This window comes from Danio rerio, chromosome 4, assembly GCF_052040795.2.
Source record: "Danio rerio strain M-AB ecotype USA chromosome 4, GRCz13ab, whole genome shotgun sequence".
Taxonomy (NCBI): domain Eukaryota; kingdom Metazoa; phylum Chordata; class Actinopteri; order Cypriniformes; family Danionidae; genus Danio; species Danio rerio.
The window spans coordinates 68,877,083-68,891,313 of NC_141024.2; the positions used below are offsets into that span (position 1 = coordinate 68,877,083).

At 36.6% G+C, this 14,231-nt stretch overlaps 1 protein-coding gene and 1 pseudogene across 2 annotated transcripts in view; one reads left to right on the forward strand and one right to left on the reverse strand.

Moving 5' to 3' along the window:
* LOC137491346 (uncharacterized) overlaps positions 1 to 14,231 on the forward strand; it is a 45,537-nt gene that overhangs the window by 19,870 nt on the left and 11,436 nt on the right. The window lies entirely within an intron of this gene.
* LOC101883505 (uncharacterized) lies at positions 3,016 to 13,340 on the reverse strand (annotated as a pseudogene). Its single transcript, XR_015484106.2, has 3 exons — positions 13,305 to 13,340; positions 12,801 to 12,950; positions 3,016 to 6,254 (listed from the first exon to the last, which is right to left on the reverse strand). The product of XR_015484106.2 is annotated as an uncharacterized LOC101883505 (transcript).

Sequence of the window (14,231 nt, forward strand, 5' to 3'; positions counted from 1 at the left end):
TGATTTATAGTATTTATATGAACACGATTGTCTTTATAATGATATAAATTGTGGTTATGTGTATATGAAATTACAAATAACAAATGTAGCAGGGCATTAAATTACTGTTTATTTCTTTGCATTTTAACTTTGTAAACTATAAACTCATGCGTCTCCTCACGGTTTGTCTCAATTTGTGAGCTAACTGACAACAACAGTTGTTCGCTCTCCTTCTCCCCTGCTGGCCACGCCCACTCCTGCCCTATGCTCGCGGAGCTCCACGCCCATTAATCATGCATCTTTTGAAAAAATTCTGAAGTAGACTTTAACCGAAAGTGGGGGGTGTCATGACCCTTTGATGAAGTGTAAGATGATGGTATAAAATTATTTTCTTCAATAAATAGATTTTAAATGTGTATGTATGGCCCCTGACTCTATTCACAACACTCAGTGCGGCCCTTACTAAGTTTAGATTTGACACCCCTGGTTTAGTGGATTTAGTCAGAACTGAGTTGTGGGCAGCTCCTATGCAAGCTATTGTTTTCAGTCATTCTTCTTACACTTCATACAGTTAACTCACACTGTATACAGAAAGTACATTCCCTTTAATTTTGCACTTAAATATTGCTGGTTAGTTTTGATGATTGAGTTTTTTTGTAGATTAAGATTTGATACTTTTTTTGGTGCAACCAAATGTTTGCAGCTGTTTCAACTGTCAAATAGGCTTGGAACTTTTCAAATGTTTTAATGGTTAATTTTTTATACATATTCACATAGTACAATTATTTGACAAGTACATAAAGTAAAACAATCACTTTAATTGTTCACTGAATGTTACCCTTAAATAGTTAAAGTTTTCTTGATTTTTACCAACAACTGTTTACATTTAATTGTACAAGTTGCATCCACCCTGAAATAAATGTTGGAACGATTAAAATGTGTTCCTATAGAGATAGTTCACTAAAAAAAGAACATTTACTTGCTATTATTCACTCCTCAAGTGTTTACAAGCCTCAGTGGATTTATTTCTTTTGTTGAACACAAAAGAAGATAGTTTGAGGAAAGCTGGAAACCTATAACCACTGACTTCCATAAAAGAAAAAAAACAAATACTATGAAAGTCAGTGGTTACAGGTTTTCAGCTTTCTTCAAACAATCTTCTTTTGTGTTCAGCAGAAGAAATAAACAAGTTAAGAGTGAGGAAATTGACAATTTTCATTTTTTCGGTGAATTGTCCTTTTGAGTTTGTGTTTCTATACAGTTGGGTGTTGCATTATTGTCAACCTTTCACACAGGCCATAAGTGAAACATTTGAACAATTTTGCAACATTGTTTTATTGAAATGGTTTTAATGTGTTTGTTGCACCACATTGTAATGTTTAGTTAAGTACTCATGCATTAAAGGGCACCTATGGTAAAAAATCTACTTTTCAAGCTATTTGGACAGATCTGTGTGTTGTTATAGTGTATAGACCGGCATACTGGGGTGATATGAACACACCCAGTCCTTTTTTTTAAAAAATTTAACTACAAAAAAAGGGTCGGCCAATTGGAGCTGTTTTCAAATCGATCGCACCATTACGTAGGTGTGCGATCCCCCCGCCTACCGAATTGATTGACAGCTGCGCGCATTAACATGTTCCGGTAGTCGCGTGTATATGTCAACAAAACCAGACAGACATACGCAAAGCAACCGGGAATAAAAGGTCTGTTCTGTTCGCTAGGATCAGCAATCATCATCAAATGTGATTAAGAGTAAGTTTCACATGTTTAAAGTGTTTTAAAACAGAGTATGTGTGTAATTAATTACAGCGATTTACTTCAGCTTTACTTCATCAGCACAGCCGCGTGTCAGAACAATTATAAAAGAAGACGCTTCAATCCCGGTTTGTGGAAGTTAAATCAGGTTTATTTTGTACATAAGCATAACAGATGCAGCAGTGGAGGTTAGCCTTAACTAAACTAAGCGCGCTCTGTCTGTCTGCCTGCTTGTGTGTGTGTGTGTGTGTGTGTGTGTGTGTGTGTGTGTGTGCGTGCGTGCGCAGGCGCACGCGTTACTTTGTAACGATATTGTGTGTGACTCATCAATGCAACTTCACAATACTGATTAGTAAAGGTTAGTTCTTACTGTAGTATCTCACAAACGCTACGTGAGACCTTCTTCCTGTAAAGCCTGATTTATACTTCTGCGTCAAACACCGGCGTATGCTACGGCGCTGACGCATAGCCCTTCGACGTGGCCATCGCCGTCACTGACGTGCACCTCTCAAAAAATGTAACTACACGTCGCAACGACGCGTAGCATAAGCTCTGTGATTGGTCGGCTTGGTAGCGCTGACGAGTCTGGGCGGGACCGAGAGGCGCGCGAATGGCGCGACGCCGCGCGAGCGATTGTTTACAAGTGTGGAGTCCAGTGAAGGAGCTCCGGATGGAAAGTTTTGTTTTGTGTTTACCTCATAGTTAAAGTTGTTGCACGTCCGCCGGTTCCTGCCTCAAAATGAGCGAGTTTGAGCCACTTGTACATCCCGGAAGTGTTCAGGAAATGCAAAAAAGTAGCGAAGAAACTTGACACAGAGGAACATTTACACCTCACTGCCAACTAGCGTTTCGGAAGTGTTATTGCAGACCGGCAGAGACAGCGCGCAGAAGTATAAATGCACAGCCACGCGCGTTGCCTGCGCCGTGGGTTACGCCGGTCACCTGACGCAGAAGTATAAATCAGGCTTAAGTCTGTCTGTTGTCTGACGCAACTGAGGGAGGAGGCATGTAGAAATAGTGGGCGGGAAAGATTCGTCTTAAAGGCGCAGTACGACAAAACCACCCCCTGCTGGAAATCAGTATAAAACAGCATCTTGTAAAAGGTATAATGAAAAATCTAATGTGTATTTTGATCTGAAACTTTATATACACATTCTAGAGACGCAAAAGACTTGTATTAAATCTGAAAAAAGGGGTAAATTAGGTGCCCTTTTAACAACACAACCTCCATATATTGTGTCAAATGTTTTTTGTGGAGAATTCAAGATGGAGTGAGTAGGCTACTACACTGAAAAAAAATTATTTATTGGATTTACAAAAATTGGTTGCAAACAAATTGTGTGGGCTGAATTTAAACAAACAAATTAAGTTAAACATTACTAAATTTTATTTGTTTGTTTATATTGTGCCTGTATAAATTATTTGCATTTTTGCTTTGCATTTTTTTATGGGCCAATCTCACAGCAATTCGTAACTTTTTGATTTAGTGGCTAATTTGTATGAATTTGTACGATCTAATTCGTACAATTTAGTACGATTTGCTCATCCCCCAATGACGGTTGGGTTTAGGGGTGGGGTTAGGTGCCACGCCTCCTTTTTAAAATCGTACAATTTCGTACGAATTAGCCACTAAACTGGCAAAATGTAAAATACTTGCATTTTCTCGTGAGATCAGGCTGGGTATAACACAACATACAGACAACATATCAGTTTACCTGTAAAACCCTTTAGTTTATATTTTAAATATACCTCCCCTTTATACTCTTTTAAGGTAAAACAAATGAAAATTCTATTACTTAAAACTTAACAGTTTAAACAAAATTATTTTACTTTTGAATAACAAGACTATTTCTTCCTAAACTCGCTTCCTCTGTTTCATTTGCATTTAGGTCAGGTCTGAAAGTAATGATGTAACACCACAAAAGTTTTGAAATCATGCTAAAAAGTACATTACTGTAGTTGAGAAAGATGTTTATACATTTAAAAAATAGTCATAAAAATGTATTTATTTTTGTATAAAGTGCATCTTTATGCATTTTTATTCTTATCTCAAAAGCCTTATTTTGCACATGAGGATGGGATGGTCTGGAACAAATTATTCATTCTTTCAGAAAACACAAAGCAACATCACTGTAATTGTGTGTCATCACACACAAAGAACTATATTAGAGGTTATTCACTTTAGCTTGAGCACTGTGTCGGACAGACAAGGGATCCTGAACAGAGCCAATATGGACATTAGTATTTTTTAATATCTATAAACAAATGTTTTGAATAACACATATTTGCATATAAGACTACTTGTTAGTGGTAGATAGCTAATACATGATCATTTTTAGCCTATCAAAAACATTTTTCAGAATTTATTTAACATATAACATGTTTAATTGCTACATGTTTGGTTGTTTAGCCTGCTTTATCACAGCAATCTATGTGTGTGTGTGTCTGTCGACCTGCTCTCTGAAACATCTAGAATTCTCTATATTCATTATTAAATCATGAATTTTAATATTGCATTACACTATCCTTAAACACAACAGTCAACAGTAGGAGCTTAAGTCATAGTGTATATGTTTTTGACGTTTTCCCCTTGTCAGTTAAAAAGTCCAATAACTGAGGAGATTGCATATAATAATTTGAGAGATTTAAAGGAGGGAAAGCTGTCCCGGGGGAGAGCCCTAAGCTCATAAGATCCACGAGCCCTGGGCTCCCTTTCGTAAGCAGGGCATGAGGGGAGTTTGAGCTCAGGTAATTCTTGATAAACTCCCCCGACTCGTTTCTGTTCTACTGACAGATATAGAGATGGCTAAAGAGAGCTATATGGCTTACTAAGAGCTCGACTATGGTGCCAATGTAGAATGTTCAGTTTACTTAGGTTGGACTGTGGGAGGAACCTGGGGAAAACCTATGTGAGCACAGAGTGAACGAGCAAACTCCACACAAAATGTCCACCGGTTCAGCAAACTTTAACCTGTAACATTCTTGCTTTGAGGCAACTTTGCTAACGACGGGGTCACCGTGTGGCCCAATCTAGAAGGAGGGAGAGTAAGGGTGGCAGGGGAATTTCTCAAGACAAAGATAACCGAGGTAAGAAACTCTGGTTATTTATAGTGAGTTAGGAATCATCTGATTGGTGAATCGTCTTAGCTAATGCAGGACCTGTTGTGGACAATCATAAGCATGTGATCCTCTTGAAAGTAATTTATAAACAAACTTCACGTCAATGAACAGCCAAACTACATGAAAAAGCTGCCGTTTTCAATATACCCATTTTGTGTAGACTCTGCTCTCCATTGTGAAGCTTCATGTGAGTGTTGAGAGTGTCTTTTATGTTTAAAGTCTTTTCCACACTCACTGCATCTAAAATGATTCTCTCCTGAGTGAGTCTTCAATTGTTGCTTAATGGAGTCTTTGAGTGTGAGACTCTTTCCACACTGATCACATGTGAACACTATGGTTCCAGTGTGACCATTCATGTGGTTCTTGAGGCTAGCTTTGGTTGTGAAGCTCTTTCCACACTGAACACATGCAAACGGCTTCTCTCCGGTGTGAGTTCTCATGTGGTAATCAAGTGCGTTTTTACATATGAAACTTTTACCACACTCTGCATGTGTAAGGTTTCTCTCCAGTGTGAATCCTCATGTGGATCTCAAGGTCTTGTTTTTGAGAAAAACTTTTCCCACACTGTGTGCAAGTAAAAATTCTCTCTCCAGTGTGAGTTCTCATGTGGACTTCAAGGGTGCCATTTCGCTTAAATCTCTTTCCACACTGAGGGCAAGAGTAAGGCTTTTCCCCAGTGTGAGTTCTCATGTGCGCTGCAAAGTTTCCTGCATGATAGAAGGTTTGTCCACAATGTTGGCATGTGTACGGCCTCTCTCCAGTATGAATTCTTCTGTGCACTGCAAAGTTTCCTGCATGATAGAAGGTTTGTCCACACTGTTGGCATGTGTACGGTCTCTCTCCAGTGTGAATTCTCATGTGGGTTTTAAAGCCTTGTATATAACCAAAACTCTTTCCACAGTGTTCGCAGGTGTAAGGTTTCTCCATAGTGTGAACTTTCATGTGAACGTCAAGGTTCTGCTTTTGGCTGAAACTCTTTCTACACTGTTTACAGCTGAAAGGCTTCTCCCCTGTGTGAATTCTCATGTGCACCACAAGGCTTCCTGCATGAAAGAAGCTTTTTCCACACTGTTGGCATGTGTACGGTCTCTCTCCAGTGTGAACTCTCATGTGGGTTCTAAAGCCTTGTATATAACCAAAACTCTTTCCACAGTGTTCACAGGTGTAAGGTTTCTCTTTAGTGTGAACTCTCATGTGAACATCAAGGTTTGACTTTTGACTGAAATTTTTCCCACACTGTTTACAGCTGAAATGACATCCAGTTTTGGGTTTCCGAGGTCTTCCACGTGAAGTCTTTTTAGTCAGTGTGGGTTTTTCATTAGTCATTATCTCTTGAGGTTTCTCTAACTGCTGTTTCTCCTCCATTTGATCAGTCTCTTCTTTCAGCACCACCAAGTCTAAAAAAAAAAGTGAACTTTAGTATGAAGGCCCAAAGGAACAAGCATGAAATGGATGTTTCACCCACAAATAAAAATGACCTTACCATTTACTCTGTGTTATGCAGTTTTGAACTTTTCCTTTTTTCTGGAACACAAAGTAAGTCAATCTCTGCGTTTTCATCTTCTTTTGAGTTCAAAAGGATCAAGAAACTCATGAAGGTTTAAAACCCACACGAGGGAGAGTAAATGGTGAGGCTATTTTCATTTTTGCATCAACAATCCCGTTTAAAGGGTTCTTATTATGAACCTTTTTACAAGATGTTAAAGGTTTTGGCTCAAAATAAGATCAAATACCTTGCAGAATATTTCTCTATAGCTCTTTTTGTGCCTGTGGCTTTAAATGCAAACGATCAAATGTACTCGCTCTAGATTAACCGTGTTCATTCATGCGTAACTTCCACTCCATTTAAACATTTTGAACTTGCTTGAAAGACACGATTGAGACAAATCCTGCATGTTGACAGCAAGTGCGCATAATTGACGCTAATATTTTTAAGTTAGCATTATTGTACATAACTTATTCAAATGTTCTCAGTACTGGGTTGCAGCTGGAAGGGCATGCGCTGTTTAAAGCATATGCTGGATAAGTTGGTGGTTCATTCCGCTGCGGCGACCCCTGATAAATAAAGGGACTGAGCCGAAAGAAAATGAATGAATGAATTTACGCAAATGCTTAATGCAACGTTTGCTTTACCTGGAGTGATGAGGAGATGGCGAGATGACATACTTTGTTACTTGTTTTCATTCATTTGTATTTTTGTCTTTGTTTTATTGCCTTTGTGCATGTTCTGAGGCTTAGCTGAAGACCTACATGATGACATTTTATATACCTGACAAAATGTAGAAATGCTATCTAAAAAGGTTTCCTGCTGTTTGTCCAATTAGGGAGAGTGGCAACGTAAATATACAAATAATAATGTTAACCCGGGGTTTGCAAATGTGAAACTTCTGTTAATGAACTCCCCGGTTTATATTTTAACCCCAGGTATAGCATGAGCAGTGTGGAACATGATTACAGATAACCCAGGATTCTGTTTATCCATTGTTAGAATGACCCAAGGTTAACAATTTGAAGTGTGAAAAGCCCTAAAACTACTCAGCATCAGCTCTCTGGATAAACAGAGTACAAAGAGACAATTTTCAATCATGTCATAGCAGTGATCAGGGCCCCATTTCAGAAAGGAGGTTAATTGAAAACTCAGAGTATTTTAACCCTGAAATAAGAAAAACCTCTGGGTTTTCCGTTTCAAAATGGCAGGTTTGTCAAACTGGAGAAATCAGGGTAAGTCAAGCCTGTTTCTGAAAGAGAGGTAGTATTTTGGTCATTCTAAAACACCTTAACCTTTTCAGTATTAATGTATATTATTAATGACCTCCAGAGTGTCAAGAGCGTCTGTTCTCAGCGTCTCATGGCTTCAAACACCCCCACGTGTTCATTGTGTGTCAGCATTGTCTTCAAGGCGCGAGTACATTTATTAAATAAAGGAAAGATTGACGCAGCTTCTTCTACTGCAGTAAATTCCGTTTTTACTGTTGATATTTGGTGCCAGTTAATTAGGAAGTGATGATTTTGTTATCTTTGATTCGTAGCATGGAAACGCTGATTTATTTGCATATATTTTATGTGATATTCCAGTTTTGCACATAAATTTAATTAATATTTTTGGATGGAAACACAGCTATTGCCTACATTAGTCACACAAAGAACAAATGTAAGTCACGTACGAGAATGGCTTGTCCTTTTAAAATAAATGTTTTGCTTAAATTCACTGTCCTTTGACATGTACTGTTACTGGATTAATAGGATTATTATTCGTTCTAAAACATTTTTTTAGTTCTGCTTATATTCTAAATGTCATATCAACCTCTACCACTTGATCAATAATAGAGGCAGACAAGTGCGCTTTTAAATCTATTAAAACTGATCGACGTGTTTAAAAGTGGGAACATGGGTAAAAAATTTAATGATCACACATTACATTACTTATTTTATTATACTTAAATATTTAAATACTTTAAATGTATAATTACGCATTAACTTTAGCAGCTATGTTTTCCCACGCTAACTGTTTTTGTTTCCTGATGCAGTGTTGTTGCTTTTTAAATATATGGTCATATTTGCTATAATTTTGCATGAGCACATCATGTTCAGCTGGAGAAAGAAATGCTGATCTCTTTTTTCAGATGTTGATATGGTCACTTGTAATATCTGCGCTCCATTGATAATGCCTTTTTTATATTCATGGTATGCACGCTTAACTCTGAGTTGGTCTAGGCAAAGATTGACCCAACTCAGATTAACTATTTTGAAAAAGAAAACTTGAGTTTTTAGTCTCTCTGTAAATCAACTCTGAGTTCAAGTTTAAACTCCGAGTTGGTTGAACCTCCTTACTGAAACAGGCCCCTGATCTCATATGCTATTGTTTTAAAACTTCAGTTTCCTATTGGAGAAATAACCAGGAATAATAAGTGAAGTTTGTTTATAAACTAATTTCGAGAGGATCACGTGCTTATGATTTATCACGGCCGGTCTTGTATTAGCTAATCATTATCTTCCAATCATATGAGCCCTAAGCTACTATAAAGAAGTTTTCAGTCCACCTTATCTTCGTTTGAAAGAAATCCCCCTTCCTCCCCAATTCTCCTCCTTGACCTTTATCGGGCGGCACGGTGGCCCAGTGATTAGCAATGAGAGCCTCACAGCAAGAACACCACCTGCCTAGTTTCGCTTAGCCGGTTGGCGTTTCTGTAAGGAGTTTGTATGTTCTCCACGTGCCCGCGTGGGTTTTCCCCGAGCTCTCCAGTTTCCTCCCACCGTCTAAAGATATACATCATGCTTAAGAATCAGGACGCTTTAGCCCCCTTCTCAGGTGTTCCCTTAGCTATCGCAGTCGGGGAGTTCTGAGATCCACCGAGCTCAGGCTCCCCTCTAGCTCTGCGAACAGGGGGAAGCCCCAGGCTCGAGGATCCATTAAGCTCGGGGCTATCTCCCGGGACAGCATGCCAAACAAGCTTTGATAGATTATCAGCTAAGTGTGAATTCTTGAAACGGCTATTTGCTCTACAAACAAGTGTGTTCATGACCATACATACAAAGAAAAATAATAAAATGAGAAAATATGACTTTGCAACATCAAGCAGCATTAAGCATGGGCCAGTATAAGATTCTGACGGTATGATAACCTTGAATAAAAATATCACGCCATCGTCCAGCTGACTCGATGTGGTGTGTGTGTAGCTGCCATGCGTCTGGTATGTAGCGGCTGTTTAAGCCCTTTTCGCTTTCGTTTTAAAGTGTGTTTTGGTTTTAATTTAGTTTTTTGCTCTGGGAGGCTGGTGTCTGTTCGGCTGCTGTTGCACTGTAGAGTGGCTGCTGTGGGGCATCGTAAGCTTTATGAAATGGAGTTTCATGTTGCTGAACTTTCCCTCGTAATGTTTGTTGACATTTCTGCGTGCTCCCGTGACTGCTGTCTTCCCGGTCGGTAAGTAGAGCGATACTGCTCATACATTTTGTGCATATCGAACAACTAGAAATAGAAACTGATTTTTATATATTTTAGCTAGTTTTTAGTATGGATGCCTTGCTCTGCCGGAGGGATGACTGGCATCTCGTGTAGAGGTATGTGAAACCCCTGTAATCAACTGTATTTGGAAGGTATGTCGGTTGATTGTGCTCTGTTTTATCATACGTTGCACTGCGACTTGAGCGTCTCCTGCTCTTGACATGCTGGATGCTGCTGTTTTGTTTCTAGTTTTGTTTTGTGTTTTGTTTTCAGTAGTTATGTTTCTAGTTCTGTTGTTTCTAGTTTTGTTTTGTTATATTTGTTTTTTTTTGAGTTGTTTCTTTATTTTTTTTGCTGCTTTTGTATCAGTGTTTTGCGTTTTGCATATTTGTTTTCTTTGATCTTTGTTTCTTTTGCATATTTACAAAAATAGGAAACATAAAATAAGTGTGTGGTCTCGAGGACTGCTTTGCTTCAATTGCTGCATTTGTGGTGCTTTGTCCTGTTTTAACATTGCGACCTTGTGCTTTACACTGTATGATTAGCTGGGGCCTGTCACCTCCGTGCCCCCCTGAGTGGCCGGTAGCCACTCTCAGGTAGTCTCTCATTTTGATGCTTCTGTGAGCTCATTTAATATATGTGCTTGTTGTATTTTATTAATTTTTTTTCTATTTTTTCTAATTGTGGTTTTTTTTCTTTCACTAGGAGCTGGGGGTGTCTAGTACAGGCAGTCGGGCCACTGTGTGGCGTGAGTCTTTTTCTATTAATTAGTCTTTTGCCCACTTGTGTGCATTGAAGTTCACTGTGTGGTGTTTTAAATCAAAGTGTGCACGTGTGAATCTGTGGGTCATTTTTGGGCCCAGTGCCTAGCCTGCCCGACTGTGGTGAGCCCCAGCTCCTCTGGTTGGATGAGGATTTTTTTTTTTTTTGTAATTGCCTCCACTAGTGCCTTTTTAAAAAGAGTGCATGTGCCTGTCTTTTAATATTTGTGGTCCAAAGATAATTGAATTGTAATAAAAGAAACCCTATTTTTCTATATCCACGTCTCATTGTCTTTGCTAGAGGTATGAACCTGTATTTTATGTCCCAGCAAATGTACTGGGTGGCTTAGTAGAGCTCTAATTGCAATAGTTTGTGTTAATTTGGCTTTAGTGTGCCAGTTATTGTATTGGTCTTGCGACCAACAAAAAGCCTTATCCCCTCTGCGTGCCACATTTTTTAAATGTCTGGGAAAAAAAAAAAAAAAAAAAAAAACCCAAAAATTCCCTTTGAACTAAAAATTTTTATTTGAGAAACTTTTAAAGTATTTTGAAGCAGTAAACATGTCAGGCAAGATTATTCTGATTAATCATTGACTTCTGCTTTCTTCATAAGTTACAAAAGCACAGATTTCTTTACGATTTAAAACGGCATCTATGGATATATTTTCTGCTGGAGATACTGTTGTCCTGAAAAACGTAAAACATAAAAACCTTACACTCAAATGTTTGCATATCATCAGCATGCTGTAATCCATTTCTAACAGCAAAAGTCATTTTTAGACTAGTTTGTTGGCCAGTTGTAGTCAGTGCAATGCTAAACGTTATTGTTCCACTATAATTTGTTTTTGTCTCACGTCGTCCCACAACAACATCATATAGTTTAGAATACTGTACAATGTTTTATAATAAGTAATTACTTTAGTGTCCATTTCAATCAGCAAACTTTAAATTAGGAGAAACAACATTTTCTGACATACTTTAAACCAGGGTTTCTACAGGTGTCACCAAGTTAAATTTAAGACTATTAAAGACATTTTTAAGACTATTATGAATGAAAATTTAAACTCATGAAGGGCTAAAGGCTAAGGAGTTTTTCAAATGGCCCAGATGAAAAAGATTTTTATTTGCCTTATCAAAAAAATATTATATTTAATACATTTAATAATAAAATAATAAATGAATAATAAAAAATTACAATATTTTAGATATTTCTTAGCAAAATATTTTAAATATTGTGTAAAAACAAGCAAGCTTTACTTGTATCCACACAATTTTTTTCCAACATAAACTTTGAAAAAATAAATAAAAAATGAACATATTTTAAATGTTTTAAAAAATATAATAAACTAAATTACTTGTATTCACACACCTTTGTCTTTAAAATAAAATAAAAAAGAACAAATATTTTCAACGTTTTAAAAACTATAATAAACTAAATTTATGCACAACAATCTGTCCAGGTCGATGTTCTCAGCAGTAAATACATGGAGCACGTTTAAACAAATGTTATTTTAAGAAAAATAACAAAACCATTATGATAAATAGAGTTAAAATTACCTTTTTGAACAAAAGTTGAAAGTTTTATTGAGATAAATTGTTGGTAATTGTATGGGTTTTGGCCAGATTACGAAGCAAAACATGAACAAAGGAAAATGAAGATTTGTTTAAAAAAGATTCAAGACATACAACACAGTATTTCAGTAAATTTAGGACTTTTTAAAGCCTACAATTTTGATTTTGGAATTTACAATTTTTTTTTTTACTCGCGGAAATCCTTGTTTATACAAAGTAACCCTGGTAATTAGTTATTATACTGATATTGTAATTCTAACTCGGATACTATCTGTGAGAACTAGAAACAATGAAAAGTACTAAGCCAACACTATCACTGTAATAGCAGATATCTTCTATGAGAATACTTTTTAATTTAATGTTTTTATATATTTTATATAGCACCAGTGCTCAAGAACTCTTTACAAACAGTGGGGGTACAAGAAAAGCAATAACTAACTAATTAAGAAGGTAGGAGACTAATAATACATAAAATAATGACAAAAGACCTGGGGACAAGCAACAAGAAAGAAACTCATTCCTGTCTTTCAATGAGTGCTTATATGCTTCAGGAGAACTAGGCAGCACACTCGGGGCTGCAAGATGGATTATATTTAGTATTCTTATAATTAAAATATATCTGAATGAGGATCAAATGACTGAGTTGGTGTTTGAGAGTGAAAACCAACCTGTTTGTTCCTGCAGATCTTCCTGTTTGACTGTGAATGTGTCTTCAATCTTCACATCTTCACTCTCCTCTTTAATAAACGCCATCTTTATAACAGTGTGGAGATCAGTCGCTTCAGCAGGAGTTTTTTTCTGTGTTTAGACACTTTATCCTGTTTAAAATGAACAAAACAATAAAAATGTCCTGTTTAAAATAAATAAAACAATAAACAGAAACAAAATAATTTTTCTTCAACACTTGCTTCAACAGTTTCTTTATATGAAAGTAATAAACAAAAATAAATCAGGTAAAAGGTTTCATTAATACTTATTACACACTTTTCTGTTAACCTACTTTATTCAAACAATTGCCTGTAAATACTGAGAATAAAATAGTACTACGTTGTATAAAGGGTTAAAATAATATGTCCAACAGCAGGAACATAATTTAACATCGTATAAAAAAACTAAAACTTTAGAACTTTAACTTTAAATAGGCTTATATCTGTAAACGTTTTAAAACAAACCTTTCTCCAGTTGAATCACAGCGCTGAAGCGGCGCCGTCTGGTGACGTCACACGCCGCGTCAAAATAAAAGTATTTCTTGGTTAGCTTTTTTTTCCATTTACTGTTGCAGTCATGACAAACCTTTAATGTAAATATTTTAAGACAAAGGTTTAATTTATTAAATAGGATGATTTCACTTTATTCTAAGTATGTATAAGAAATGGAGTACTAGTTTTAATTAGCTCATTTGTGGCTATTGTTTCTTGCTCTGACTTACCGAATTTATTTTTGTTAATTACTCTCATATAAAGAGAAGTTATTTTGTTTCTGTTCATTCACTGTTTTATTCATTTTAAACAGGTCATTTGTATTGCTTTGTTAATTTTTTACTGGGTAAAGTGTCCAAACGCAGAGAAAACCTATATATAATAAGTCATGACTAAGAGTAAGTGGCAAAAACAAAAGAAACTGTAGAAATGCAAATAAGGGTTAGTAAAGCAGAAGTGAAAAGTCTAATATGGGTAAGAATAAATAAAAAGTGGCAAGAGAAGTGGGACAGAGAAAAGAAAGGAAGGCATTTGTATGCAGTTCAAAAGGCTGTTAAACACAAAAGAGTCAGTAGAGGTAATAGGCGAGACGAAATAGTGATAACAAGATTAAGATTGGGTCATTGTTTATTAAATAAAACACTTAAATTGATACAAAAACATGAAACTTGATTATGTGAGGGATGTAGTGAAGAAGAGTCAGTTGAACATGTGATACTAAAATGCAAAAGATATGAAAAGCAGAGGGAGGAAATGAGAAAAGATCTAAGGGAAATAGGGATTCAGGAAATAACATTAAAAGGTTTACTAAATACAAAAGACAGGATTCAGACTAGAATACTTATAAAGTATCTGAGAGAAACAGGTGTTTATGATAGGATATAATAATTTAAGTTATAA